The sequence below is a fragment of the Zootermopsis nevadensis genome, unplaced genomic scaffold, assembly GCF_977971745.1.
Source record: "Zootermopsis nevadensis isolate Lab colony 2312 unplaced genomic scaffold, Znev_1.0 Znev_ptg000021l, whole genome shotgun sequence".
Taxonomy (NCBI): domain Eukaryota; kingdom Metazoa; phylum Arthropoda; class Insecta; order Blattodea; family Termopsidae; genus Zootermopsis; species Zootermopsis nevadensis.
In genome coordinates, this window is record NW_028259153.1 from 6,009,002 (window position 1) to 6,023,975 (window position 14,974).

The following is a 14,974-nucleotide window of genomic DNA, read 5'->3' on the forward strand; positions in this document are numbered from 1 at the left end:
GAAAAATAACTGTTATAATTCAATAAGAATTAAAATTTATTGCTCTGATTATCGGACAAACAGGCCGCGCGGATTCACGCCATGTTGTAATCTGCTGTAAATTTATCACAAATTCGACGAGTGGTAATTGTCGAAAACCACGTGGCGTCTCGTTCTTAATTAACTTGCCAGAATGAGTTCAGGGACACATTTCCCGGTTCTCGTTTCTTAAATAAATAGAAAATAAGTCGACTGGTGAGCTCATATTGTGAGACAGGAAGCATGGATATAGCGTTTTATGATTTTTCGTTTTACGATTTAAACATAATTCATATTTTGAAAAATATAATGGATAACGTGACCTTTCAATAGCAACCTATACGGAAAATCATTTAAGAATAAAAATAAATTGTTTCTCTTCGACTACATTAATGTGCAATTTGTATCGTTTACGAATTAAAAGTATTCTTAATCCGACGAAAGAGCTACTTTAAACCAAAGAGTATCTTACCCTAATGTACATGTTTATAATAATTGGAATCAGTTCCCTTCAACTTTTCGAACCATCTTCTCGGTCAGTGTTTTTATTACCTATAATGTACGTGTTGTCTAATACATCGATTTTAGCGTTGTGTGCCACTAAATACTGTTTCTATTTTAACGTATTGACGTGGTTTTGAGGGAATGAAGATTTTCGAATTACATCAATCTTGAATACTTCAAAAGAATTGTGTTATTCATATGAAACATGTATATGATAAGACATCTTCAAACTTCCATCAAACCTCAAGTCTGTCTGTTTATAACAACGCATCTTAAATATTCACACATATCATTGCTGCTGCGACAATACCCGACATAATATGTGGTCCTTTCTCGACGATGTTCGTTGATACAGAATTGTGTGCAATTCAGAGCTGAAAACGCATATTATGACTACACATTAATTCTGCTTGAAGCTTGAATAATATTAATCGGACTAAACTGCTACTTTAAACCAAAGAGTATCTTACCCTAATGTACATGTTTATAATAATTGGAAACAGTTCCCTTCAACTTTTCGAACCATCATATCTGTCAGTGTTTTTATTAACTGTAGTGTACATGTTGACTAATACTTCGATTTTAGCGTTCTGTGCCACTAAATACTGTTTCTATTTTAACGTATGTACGTGGTTTTGAGGGAATGAAGATGTTCGAATTACATCAATCTTGAATACTTCAAAAGAATTGTGTTTTACAAATGAAACATGTATATGATAACACATCTTCAAACATCCATCAAAACTCAAGTTTGTCTGTTTATAACAACGCATCTTATATATTGAAACACATCATTGCTGCAGCGACAATATGCGACATAATATGTGGTCCCTGCACGCCGATGTTCGTTGATACAGAAATGTTTGCAATTCAGAGCTAAATACGCGTAATATGACAACACATTAATTCTGCTTGTAGCTTGAATAATATTAATCGGACGAAAGTGCTACTTTAAACCAAAGAGTATCTTACCCTAATGTACATGTTTATAATAATTGGAATCATTTCCCTTCAACTTTTCGAACCATCATCGCTGTCATTTTTTTTTTTACCTGTAAAGTACGTGTTGACTAATACTTCGATTTTAGCGTTCTGTGCCACTAAATACTGATTCTATTTTAACGTATGTACGTGGTTTTGAGGAAATGAAAATGTTCGAATTACATCAATCTTGAATACTTCAAAAGAATTGTGTTTCTCATACGAAACATGTATATGGTAAGACATCTTCAAACAATCATCAAACCTCAAGTCTGTCTGTTTATAACAACGCATCGTATTTTTTCACACATATTTTTGGTGCTGCGGCAATACCCGACATAATATGTGGTCACTGCACGCCGATGTTCGTTGATACAGAATTGTGTACAATTCAGAGCTGAAAACGCGTAATATGACAACATATTAATTCTGCTTGTAGCTTGCCTTGCCTAGCCACGGCTTTCCTTGCCTAGCCACGCCTTGCCTTACCTACACACGCCTTGCCTTGCCTAGCTATGCCTTTACTAGCCACGCCTTGACTAGCCTTGCGTTGCCTTGCCTTGTTTTGCCTTGCCTTGCTTTGCCCTTCCTTGCCCTGTCTTTCCTTGCTTTGCCTTACCTTGCCTTGCCTAGCCACGCCTTTACTAGCCACGCCTTGCCTTGTCTAGCCACGGCTTCCCTTGCCTAGCAAAGCCTTGCCTTAACTAGCCGCGCCTTGCTTTCCTAGCCACGCCTTGTCTTGCCTTGTCACGCCTTGCCTTGCCTAGCCACGCCTTGCTTTGCCTAACCATGCCTTGTCTTGCCTAGAAACGCCTTGCCTTGCCTAGCCTCGCCTTTCGTTTCTTTGCCCCGCCCTGCCCTCCACTGCTCTGCCTTGCCTTGCCTTGCCCTGCCTTGCTTTTCATTGCCCTTCCTTGCCCTACCTTGCCTTGCTTTGCTTTGCCTTGCCTCTCATTGTCTTGCCCTGCACTTCACCGATTTGTCCTCCCCTTTCATATCTTGACTTGCTTTGCCCTGCCTTGCCCTGCTTTGCCTTACCTTGCCTGGCCTAGCCTTACTTTGCCTTGAAAAGCCACGCCTTGCCTTGCCTAACCACGCCTTGCCTTGCCTAGCCACGCCTTGCCTTGCCTTGCTTGCCTTGCCTTGCCTAGCCCTGTCTTTTCTTACTTTGCCTTACCTTGCCTTGCCTAGACACGCCTTGCCTTGCCTAGCCACGCCTTGCCTTGCCTAGAAACGACTTCCCTTTCATAGCCACGCCTTGCCTTGCCTTGCTTAGCCACGCCTTGCCTTAGTTTGCCTTGCCTTGCATTGCCTTGCTCACTCTTGCCCTGTCTTGCCTTGCCTTGCCTAGCAAAGCCTTGCCTTGACTTGCCTTGCCTAGCCACGCCTTGCCTATCGTTGCCTTGCCTTTCCTTTCCTTGACTTGCCTTGCCTTGGATTACATTACATTATATTACGTTACCTTACATTACATTACATTGCCTATCCTTGCATTGCCTTGCATTATATTGCCTTTCGTTACCTAACAATACATTATATTACCTTGCCTTGCCTTACCTTTCCTAGGCACGCTTTGCCTTGCCTTGCCTTGCCTTGCCTAGGCACGAATTGCCTTGCCTCGGCACGCCTTGCCTTGCCTCGGCACGCCTTGCCTTGCCTAGCCACGCCTTGCCTTGCTTAGCCACGCCTTGCCTTGCTTAGCCACGCCTTGCCTTGCCTAGCCACGCCTTGCCTTGCCTAGTTACGCCTTGTCTTGCCTTGCTTGCCTTGCCTTGCCTGGCCTTGTCTTGCCTTGCCTTGCCTTGCCCTGCCTAGCCCTTGCCCCGCCCTGACCTCCGCTGCCCTGCCTTGCTTTCCCTTGCCTTGCCTTGCCTGGACTTGCCTAGACTTGCCTTGCCTTCCCTATCCACGCCCTGCCTTGCCTTGCCTTGCGTAGCCACGCCCTGCCCTGCCCTGCCTTGCCTTGCCTTGCCTTGCCCTGCCCTGGCCTGCCCTGCCCTGCTCTGCCCTGCCTTGCCCTACCTTGCCTTGCCTTTCCTTGCCTTGCCTTGCCCTGCCTACCTTTGCCCTCACCAGACCTGCTTTGCCTTAACTTGCCTAGCCACGCCTTGCTTTGCCTAGCCACATCTTGCCTTGCCTAGCCACGCCTTGCCTTGCCTAGCCACGCCTTCACTTGCATAGCCACGCCTTCACTTGCATAGCCACATCTTGCCTTGCATTGCCACGGCTTCCCTTGCCTAGCCACGCTTTGCCTTAACTAGTCGCGCCTTGCCTTGCCTAGCCACGCCTTGCTTGCCTAGCCACGCCTTGCCTTGCCTAGCCACTACTTGCCTTGCCTAGCCACGCCTTTACTAGCCACGCCTTGCCTTGTCTAGCCACGGCTTCCCTTGCCTAGACAAGCCTTGCCTAGACAAGCCTTGCCTTAACTAGCCGCGCCTTGCTTTCCCTAGCCACAGCCTTGTCTTGCCTTGTCACGCCTTGCCTTGCCTAGAAACGCCTTGCGTAACCTAGCCATGCGTTGCCTTGCCTAGAAACGCCTTGCCTTGCCTAGCTTCGCCTATCGGTTTTTTCCCCGCCCTGCCCTCCACTACTCTGCCTTGCCTTGCCTTGCCCTGCCTTGCCTTTCATTGCCCTTCCTTGCCCTACCTTGCCTTGCTTTGCTTTGCCTTGCCTCTCATTGTCTTGCCCTGCCCTGCACCGATGTGTCCTCCCCTTTCATGTCTTGCCTTGCTTTGCCCTGCCTTGCCCTGTCCTGCCCTGCTTTGCCTTACCTTGCCAGGCCTAGCCTTACTTTGCCTTGAATAGCCACGCCTTGCCTTGCCTAATCACGTCTTGCCTTGCCTGGTACTGGGTACTGAGTACTGGGTCGACTGCACGTTTTATGCAGTCGTAATTGCTGGGGGAGCCTTAGGCATCACCCAGCATAAGAAGATCCTCGATCCAGCGAGCCCGACGACTTCCCCGGTAAGATAGAGTTTTGAGCCATTCAGGGCTCAAGAGTGCGATGACTAAGCCACGTCTTCACAGCCGTCAGAACCTCAAATGCCACCAATAAATCTGATTTCTGGAATTGTACAATTTATCTTCGTAAATCGTGATTTTCCGGGGGGTGGCCCATGCAAGAGGAACCCCAAAACGCACGTTTCAACGGAGCCTCGTATTCGAAATCGCACTTAAAGAGCCAAGTCGCTTCCGGGTGCAATCTTCTGCGACTTTAAGACAGTTTCACAGGTTTTTTATATTCCAATACATTTTACGCTAAACAATGGTTCATCGCTAGATACAAGCCGTAACAGCTACTACGGAGTCCTCAGACACAGTTCCGGACGAGATGCGCTTTGTATCAGGATGGATACGACGAAGGCAAGGAACAGAGGAAGTATGTCGGCCCACGTTTGGCATATTCACTGTAGGAGATACATTTGTCACCGCGCTTATATTAGTTATATCTTACAGACGCCAACTCAGGCCACCCCCCTAATGTAAGCACCATTAAGGAAGCCTTCATCTTCCTCAACAAGTTGGAAATCACGGAAGACGGAGAATGGAACCGGGGGTCAAACCCCGGACCACAGAACAGCAAAGGCAATTGTCATAATCGGTACAAGACCAGACAAGGCGGACACCACACACGACGTCACAGGGGGAGCAGACTCTGGGAGGTTTGAACCCTCAAGCCAACCCGTAAGACTCCAGACACCAGACCAATCATGGCGAGAACCGCGCATCAGCGGCAAACTATGGAGGAATGACACAGGGGACATGAACACATGCCAACCCAAGGGATGGTGCAGAAGTGCCTGAAGAGAACCGAGATCCAAACATTCGTTATGGAGGCTCGAATGAGGAAGGCACTCACATCAGTATTCACGACAAATGATACAAACTTAAAGGGATGTTTAGTTTCGCATTACTGAGATGTTCTTCGTGGAAGAACATCTCAAAGAGGTCGGAAGGATTTTGCACACGCAACTTCTTTGTGGACAAGTTCAAGGTCTGTAGTACAGAACCGTCAGTTCAGGTAAGTTCTCTACGACGACTCCGTTTGCAGTGAGGCTTGCTGGGAGAACCCAGATTCAAGAAAGGTTCAAAGACGGAATTATCGAGCTGTCTCAGTCAAGCTTCCTCAATCCCTTGACAATTGTAATTATGGAGGGAAAGTCAAGTCTCCGAGAATTTGCCTGTTCGCGCTGTTCAAGAACTTATTTTTCCGAGGTAAATAACAAGTGCACGTTACTACAGTGACCTTAAGAGACGCATAAATCATGAATGAGGATACGCAATTGCAGATCTTGATCACAGGGATTAAAATATTTACACTTTCTCATTACAGTGGAAAAAGAAACTGGGCATCGCAATGGCGGAGGTGGCCCAGTTTTTGAACATCTGGGGGCAAGGGAAGACCATCAACAAGATGAGGGGGATGAAAGAAGACCATACCTCGACAGTAATTAACCTGACATTCTTGGTGGCCATCGCCGTCATTCTCTTGGTAAGTGACACGAAGGCTTAGGTTTCTGTGTTCATTGCTCACACGACCATTCTCTTCCTGTAGTAGTAAGCAACATACATTCCACATTCGGAAGAGACATTTCTATTTACTGGGGGTGGCCCATCCAAGAAGAACCCCAAAACGCACGTTTTAACGGAGCCTTTTATTCGTAATTGCACTTAAAGAGCCCGGTCGCTTCCAGGTCCAATCTTCTGCGACCTTAAGACAGTTTCAGAGGCTTTTTATATTCCAATACATTTTAATAAGGAATTTCTTTACACAGAGCTGGAGGGAGGCAAGGCCACTGCCTGGAGTGTGTTATTTCAACGCAAATATGAAGGCTATCATGTTTCAGGAATAAATGTTTTTCTAGAAAGTGGGAACCTAGTAAAAGGGTTCGCAGCGGAGACTTGGAATTGATTGGAGAAATAGAAGACTAATCGAAAACCTGTACATGCAGCAACAGGTAGAGAGTATGGAATGGAAATCAACATTGAAAAATCAAAGGTAATGAGGATAGCACCGAGAGCAGAACCATTGAACGTTGTAATTGGAAACCAACAGATGGAGAATGTGGGGCACGACGGATGCTCTATGGACCAAGGAGGTAAAGGCAAGGATAGCCATGGCCAAAGCAGCTTTCGTCAAGAAGAGGATACTTCTCACTAGCAAGTTGGGCTTGGAGATGAAGAAGAAACTAGTGAAGTGTTACGTATGGAGCAGAGACTTGGACACTCAGGAAGAAGGAACAGAAATACCTGGGGAGTTTTGAAATGCGGTGTTGGAGAAGAATAGCGAAGATCAGGTGGACGGATCGAGTGACCAACGAAGAAGTATTGAGGAAAGTCAACGAGCAAAGAAACATTCTGCAGGCGATTAAACGAAGGAAAGCTAACTGGCTGGGACATATCATCGAAGGCCAGGTTGAATGAAAGAGAGGACTAGGAAGAAGATTGATACAGCTAATCGACGACAGAAGATGAAGTTTCTGGAGTTAAAGCGAGAAGCTGAGAATAGGGAAGACAGGAGAACTCTTTTTGGGCAGGATAATGGACCTGTCGTCAACACTAAATAATAATACAAACAGTAGCAATAATATAAGAGCTATTAATTACATCTGCATTTAAAGTGTTTAAACGTCCAGTTTGAGCATAATTTCGATTCACTCGCGTAACTTAAATCAACATTTCATTTCAGATGTGACGGGTATCGCTTTGTTGTAAGTTACGAAATGTAATCAGACTCGCCTTTGTTTTTATTTTCTGATTTTTTCTGTTTTGTTCCGTGCCTCAGATTGTTCGGGGCTACATCTGGGGATGCCATACCTGCAAATGGGTGTGGATCCTGGAATGTTGCTGCGAGCTAGATACATTCGAGTACTGGGTCGACTGCACCTTTTATGCAGTCGTAATTGCTGGGGGAGCCTTAGGCATCACCCAGCACAGCAACAAGATCCCGGACCCAGCGTAGCCGACTTGTTCCCCGGTAAGATCGAGTCTTGAGCCATTCAGGGCTCAAGAGTGCGATGACTAAGCCACGTCTTCACCGCCGTCAGAACCTCAAATGCCACCAATAAATCTGATTTATGGAATTGTACACTTTATTTTCGTAAATCGTGATTTTCCGGGGGGTGGCCCATGCAAGAGGAACCCCAAAACGCACGTTTTAACGGAGCCTCGTATTCGAAATTGCACTTAAAGAGCCCGGTCGCTTCCGGGTCCAATCTTCTGCGACTTTAAGACAGTTTCACAGGTTTTTTATATTCCAATACATTTTACGCTAAAAATGGTTCATCGCTAGATACAAGCCGTAACAGCTACTATGGAGTCCTCAGACACATTTCCGGACGAGATGCGCTTTGTATCAGGATCCATACGACGAAGGCAAGGAACAGAGGAAGTATGTCGGCCCACGTTTGGCATATTCACTGTAGGAGACACATTTGTCACCGCGCTTATATGAGTTACATCTTACAGACGCCGACTCAGGCCACCCCCCTAATGTAAGCACCATTAAGGAAGCCTTCTTAACAAGTCAGTGTTTTAACTGTATATTTATGAGCATATAATTGTTTCTTTATATATATAATCATTCTTAATTATTAATGAGTAGTATGTGGTCCTGTGGGTGCACTCCCTGCTGGTGGAAGTGCACTAATAAAACACAGGAAATGCCATTTATTCCTACTAAGTCCGATGCATGCATATCCACGTCATGGCTCCTGGGCAACGGGTACATTCTGTGTACACGGCTAAGTCATGAAAGGGCTAAAAAGCGAGTTCCCGACGCTTTAAAATGGGGACCTACTAGCTAAGGGAGACAACCCCGACAGAAAACATCGGTCCTCCAGGATGGCTGGGGGTTGGCGTAGGGCTAACAACCCGACCTGTAAAATTTCTTGTTACGGAAACAGCAAAAAAAGACAGCCGGATAGATTCAGTGTTGACGACTTTTGGAATGAAAAGGACCACGAAAATAGGTTTTTGGAACGTGAGAACTTTGAGAGAAACCAGCAGATTAAAGCAGGTTACAAAGGAGATGCTGAAATACAGATTGGATATCCTTGGGGTTAGTGAAGTGAGATGGCCAGACTTTGGAGAAATGCAAACACAAGATGGGCTGACATTCTTGTACTCAGGACCTACTGCAGAAGATGCAGAACATAGGAACGGAGTTGGTCTCTTGTTGACAAAAGGAGCAAAAAGAAGCCTTATGGAATGGCAACCCTTATCAGACAGGTTAATGACGGCACGCTTTAAGACAAACATCCGAAATGTCACAAACATCCAGTGCTATGCTCCTACAGAAACTTCAGACGTTGAACTAAAAGAAGAGTTCTATCAATCCCTAAATGACACTGTCAGGAAAACCTGCAAAAAGGATGTTTTGATTGTTATGAGAGATCTGAATGCAAAAGTTGGGGACAGAAATGAAGGCATGGAGCAGGTAATGGGAGTTCATGGCATTGGGGAAATGAATCAAAATGGAGACATGTTTGCAAACTTTTGTGCCAGCCATGATTCGGTGATTGGAGGTACAATATTCCCTCATAAGAATTGCCATAAGATCACTTGGGTATCTCCGGATCACAAAACAGAAAACCAAATTGATCAAATAGCACTGAGTAAAAAATTTAGAAGATCATTGATGGATGTGAGGAATAAACGCGGAGCTGATATCAGCAGTGACCACCATCTTGTTGTTGCAGACTTCCGATTAAAAATCATGGCTACAGGTAGAAGGTTTGAACAACGGAACCGACGATATGATGTGAAACAACTTAGGACATCAGCAAAAAAAGAAGAATTTCACTTAGAGCTAAAAAACCGCTATGAAGCATTACAAGAAGTAGAGGAAACCGATATTGAAAGTACATGGACTCAGGTTAAGGATATCTACTGCAGCGTGAGTGAACATGTCTTGGGCTTCAAAAATTATTTGAAGGAAGATTGGATGTCTGAAAATACATGGAAGTTAATAGGTGATAGAAAGGAGCTCAAAGCACAACTAAATATGAGCAAAACACGGCAACAAAAAGCCCGGATCCAAACTGAATACACAATTACTGACCGCCTAGTAAAGAGAAGTGTGAGAACTGATAAGAGAATGTGGGTGGATGAACAGGCCCAGAGAGCTGAGACGGCTGCAGAAAGGGGAGATGCCAAAGAACTCTATAGTATAACCAAGATGTTAGCTAGGAAAGGCTTCAGCAAGAATAGACCTGTGAGAAGTAAGGATGGTCAACTATTGACAACAGAAGAAGATCAACTCAAGAGATGGAAGGAACATTTCTCTGAAGTCCTAAACGGAGATCGACATGACGGAGGGGTGACGCGAGAAAATGTGGTAGAAACTGATTGTAAAATCGGTATAAATGTACCACAAAAAAAGGCTGAAATCAAAGTAGCCCTCAAACAGATAAATAATGGAAAGGCTCCAGGAATGGATAATATTACACCTGAGGTGTTTAAAGTAGACATCGACACCACTGTGAATCTACTTCACCCACTGCTTGAGAAGATATGGACAGAAGAGGAACTACCAGAGGACTGGAAACAGGGCCTGATTGTCAAGTTACCAAAGAAAGGGGATATAACCAATTGTAATAATTGGCGGGGCATAACTCTCATGTCAGTACCGAGTAAAGTGCTCTCAAGAATAATCCTAAACCGAATTAAAGAATCCGTGGAAGAAAAATTAAGGAAAGAGCAGGCAGGGTTCAGAAAACATCGAAGTTGTCTCGATCTTATCAACACACTCCGCATAATACTAGAGCAGAGTGCAGAATGGAGGAGTACTCTCTACCTTACGTTTATCGATTTTGAGAAAGCGTTTGATTCGGTCAATAGGAGAGTGATGTGGAATACTGTGGAAGAACATGGAATACCATCAAAGATTACCAATATCATGAAAGAGATGTATGAAGCATATGAATGCAGAGTCTTGCACAATGGAAAACTCACTGAACCTATCCAAACAAATGCTGGGGTGAGGCAGGGATGTATCTTGTCACCTACCTTATTCTTGCTGGTTTTGGATAGAGTAATGAAGAAAGTTGTTGAAGGTGGCAGAAGAGGTATTCAATGGGGAATACATGATAGGCTCGAAGACCTCGATTATGCAGATGATATCTGTCTGCTCTCGCAAAGTTTTCAGGATATGGACACAAAGCTAGCAAGATTGCAAAAGGAAGCAGAGATTGCAGGGTTAAAGATCAACATCCAAAAGACAAAGGAGATGAGAATTCCATCTGAAAATGAGACAAAACTAACAGCGCTTGGAGAATAAGTGGAACAAGTTGACTCCTTTGTATATCTAGGCCGTATGGTCGGGAAAGATGGAGGGGCAGAAGAGGATGTAAAGAAGGCAAATGGAGCCTTCGTTCAACTGTATCCCGTTTGGCGAAACAAGAACATCTCGAGACGAACCAAGCTTAGACTGTTCAATAGCAATGTGAAGTCAGTTCTCCTCTATAGCTGTGAAACATGGAAGGTTACAAAAGCTATTATTAATCGGTTACAAGTCTTCACCAACCGGTGTTTGCGGCAAATTATAAATGTGAGGTGGCTGGATATAATATCAAATGATGTCCTGTGGGAGATAACAAATCAACCACCGATTGACGAGCAAATTAAGGAAAGAAAGTGGAGGTGGATTGGCCACACATTGCGCAAGCAACCTGGACCAGTTGAAAAGACAGCACTGGACTGGAATCCGCAGGGAACACGGAGACCGGGCCGTCCGAGGTAGACATGGAAGAGAACGGTGGAAGAAGAGGCTATGGAAGCTGGTAAAACTTGGAGTGAAATGAAACGCTTGGCTGTCAACAGAACTAGATGGAAGGTCTTTACTGCTGCCCTATGCTCCACTAGGAGTAACAGGAAATAACTAATTAAACTAACTAATGACATCTGAGTGCATCGTAACCCTATTTGACTGAAATGTACTCATCAAATTATACGAAACCGAACTGACATAATATTATCACAATAATTATTTAAGTATCTCCTCAAGTGCATTTAAAATTATTTTCATGAAACTACGACAATAACTTTACAATGGGACCACTGAATTTTTAGACTAGATCATAAGAATGACAATCAACAGTTAATTTGATTCCCAAACGTTTGCCAGAATTTTGAAGACAAACTTCTAGAAACTTTGCAAAACTCATTCATTATTAATATGTAATATGATTCAGATCAGCTTGAATATTCATGTCGGCGAAAAAATACAACTCTCGGAAAAATCAAAATGTCTACCACTTTCGCAACTAATTATTTATTCATATTAATGAGTACTCGGTACAGTTCCTATAGACCATGCGGGTTACAAAGCCACTGGTCAGCAGTAATTTTGTGTACGTGCTCAAAAGTCGGCAAACAAATTTAATATTTTGGAAAAGTTCTTCATTTCTGAATGACTTGAATATTTAATATTTCTGCATCGCAAAAAGACCGCCATAATGGCTACCAACTTCGCACGTAATTTTCCATGTTGGAATGAATATCGTGAATAATGATTTTGCAATTCTTGACCGAGCAACGTGAAATCAAAGTCGAAGTTATTTCAAATCACGAAACTGTTTCGACGTTTTTAGCGAACACTTATTCATTGTTTCACACGACCTAATTTTTATACACCACGAGCTACTTTTTATCCAACTATACAAACTAAAGTGAAGTAGCTTTTGGACGAGTCCGAGAACATTTAATTTGTCTCTATTAATACGAAATCACAATTAATTTTACGTAAACTATTTAATAAAACTTATGAACACTAGTTGCTTATTCTACAATACCAGATTCGTACGATGTAGGCCAAGACAGATTGCAGGCAGGCTCACGTCTTACCCTTACGAAGCCTAATGGCCCTCTGATTTTGCTACGCGATTAAACAAATGAAGAGCGATTTCGCCCGTAAGATGTCACCCCACCTGACATCCTGTGACGGTTCAAGCTAAATCTAACAAACGAACGGCATTTGATGATCAAATCAACGCAGTACGTACAGACGTCACTAAATATATTTAGTACGCCTATTATTTGGGTTTTAAAGTTCGACACACAAAATTATATAAATTTTAACCTGGGGTAAGTGACGTCACAACCAGACAAGCAAATGACGCGCCACGGTTCTTACGTTATGTCACTCTGTATCCCTCCGCTGTTACTAACCGAGAACCCAATGTTTCATGCTTTTCAGCACAAAAGCATTCGTCCAAAACGCAAAATGTAGGCGTTTGTGACACTGCATAAATGCCATTGACCAAATTTCGGGTCGTAAATAATCCAAACACAAGAGAATTATTGAACATACATTAACTTGGAAACATCCAAGTTTCCCAGTTAAAATCTGAGGGCCCACAAACTTGAGTCATCGTAGGTTTAGCTTCATGAAATTCTGTAGCCATTATTCAGTCTTTGTATAAATGTATTTAAATACATTAGGACTGCTTTAGTCACGTTTTCAGCTCTAGATTTGTCTGCGAAACAAACTGTAGAACAGAATGCTTCTTGACAATGTAATAGTCGCTGGGCTGTTCAAGAACTCTGACTTCTGGAAAAGTATTCTAGACTTCCGTGGTTTGCCCCAGTAGATCACAGCTCATGGAGCATTATATTTGTTATTGAAGCTGAGAACCAAGCAACGAAGCTCAGGGTAAGGTCAGGCAGCGACGCGCGGCTTGGGAACTGGGCGCTGTGGAATGGGGTTCGTACTCGGCCGGTTACCGGTTTGAATCCAAGCCTGTATGCTCTGCTGTTGTACTTAGTTACTGTGTTTTAAGCGGAAAATCTGGATAATAAAGACAGGTGGATGGACTTTCGGACAGGTGGATAAATAGAGATCTGCTCTGCCATAATCTTAAGCTCAGAGGGATTCGAACCATTTATTACATGAATAACCATCCCCTCATACTAAAAAAGTAAAGATCGAAACAGGAGTGTCATATGGAATGTTATTTCAACGACAATTAACATGAAACACCCTGTTTCAGCTCAACCTTCTTTTAAATTTGGGGTGGAGGGTGTGGAGTCGCATAGGGTGTGTCACCAAGCAAGCTACCACAGCTGTAATTTTAGTAGGTTGACTGTGACAAGAAATTCAGGAAAGCTAGAATTGTTGAAATAACACGCGCGTTGCATTTGGCACTCATGGTCAGTTGCATCGTAACTCAGTAAAGTCCCAAAATTTAAAAAGTTTGCTTGCCGCATTTGAAAGTTAAACAGTGAACGAAAGTTCTGACAGCGTACAGAAGTAAAACGCCTGTCGTCATAACCGGTTCTTTTTAAATTCCATATTGGATGCATGACAAATACGCATGTCTTTTGAAAATCTGCCACGAGTACGTAATAAAATAACTCCACCCCACAAAGCTTTCTTGTACCCAATCGGTAATAGTCGCCACAAACGTCTAATTAGATCACGTGGCTAATAAAATACGCTCGGTACGGAATGATTTTCTGGATATGGACACTTGTTCTCGAGTCTTGGCTCTGTCTTCTTCTTTTTATTTATAAGTTTCATTTTTACGTCTCGGCCTCTTAAAGCCGGGTCCACACTGACGCGCACTGCCATAACATAACAACGGAACGCGAAAATGTGGACCCAGGTTTGTGCCCGAAATATTCAACACAGTAATGCCAATGAAATTGACCATGTTTCGCACCCATACAAATCAACAGGCAAGATTATTGGTTTTTATACTTTAATTTTAAGGTTCTTAGAAATTTGACGGGAGACCAAAATATTTTGAACTGAGAAGTAGCAAGCATTTCCCGAATTTAATCTCCTAATAAATTCCTCGTTGAATCGTTATTGTTTTTCCCAAGTATTTGAATTTTGTCACACTTTCAAATTATTTATGAGCCACCTTAATGTCTGTCGCGTACATCGCGGCGTCCGCTACGACGTGGCTGGTCGAATACTGCGTCCCATCCCGGAGAGTGACGTATCTGGTGGGATATTTCGGGTTTTTGATGGGTTGTCTCAGGGATTATTCATTAGCTTTGCGAATCGGTAGGCATGGCCTCGAGTCTCATTCAGTGTCACGGTCAGTTCATAACCTGCGTGATCGTTGATCTACAAATGTTGATCCCGCGTCTCGCAGTCCAATCCTTCATGCTTCATGCTTGAGATGGCTCCCTCGCCTCTTCCGGGTCTCCCACTGGGGCTTTATTCTCATGGCCGTGTTTCCGTCGGTCTCTCGACTCGCAGTTGTTGACATGGGATCGTATCGCTCGGTTCATCCGTGGCTTCAGAGTCCTGTCCTGTCCTGGGTGTGACGCGAACTGACTGCTGCGACGCGAGGCTATGACGTCATTTACTAACCCATGCGGCATTACCAGCTGATCGGAGCAATGACTTCCCGGTCGCCGATGTAGTAAGCCATCTTTGTCAAGGTAAAACTGACCTTTGTCAAAGCTATTTCTACAGACGCTGACGAAAACTGTCGCTCTGCTGCTTTAGACATGTGTC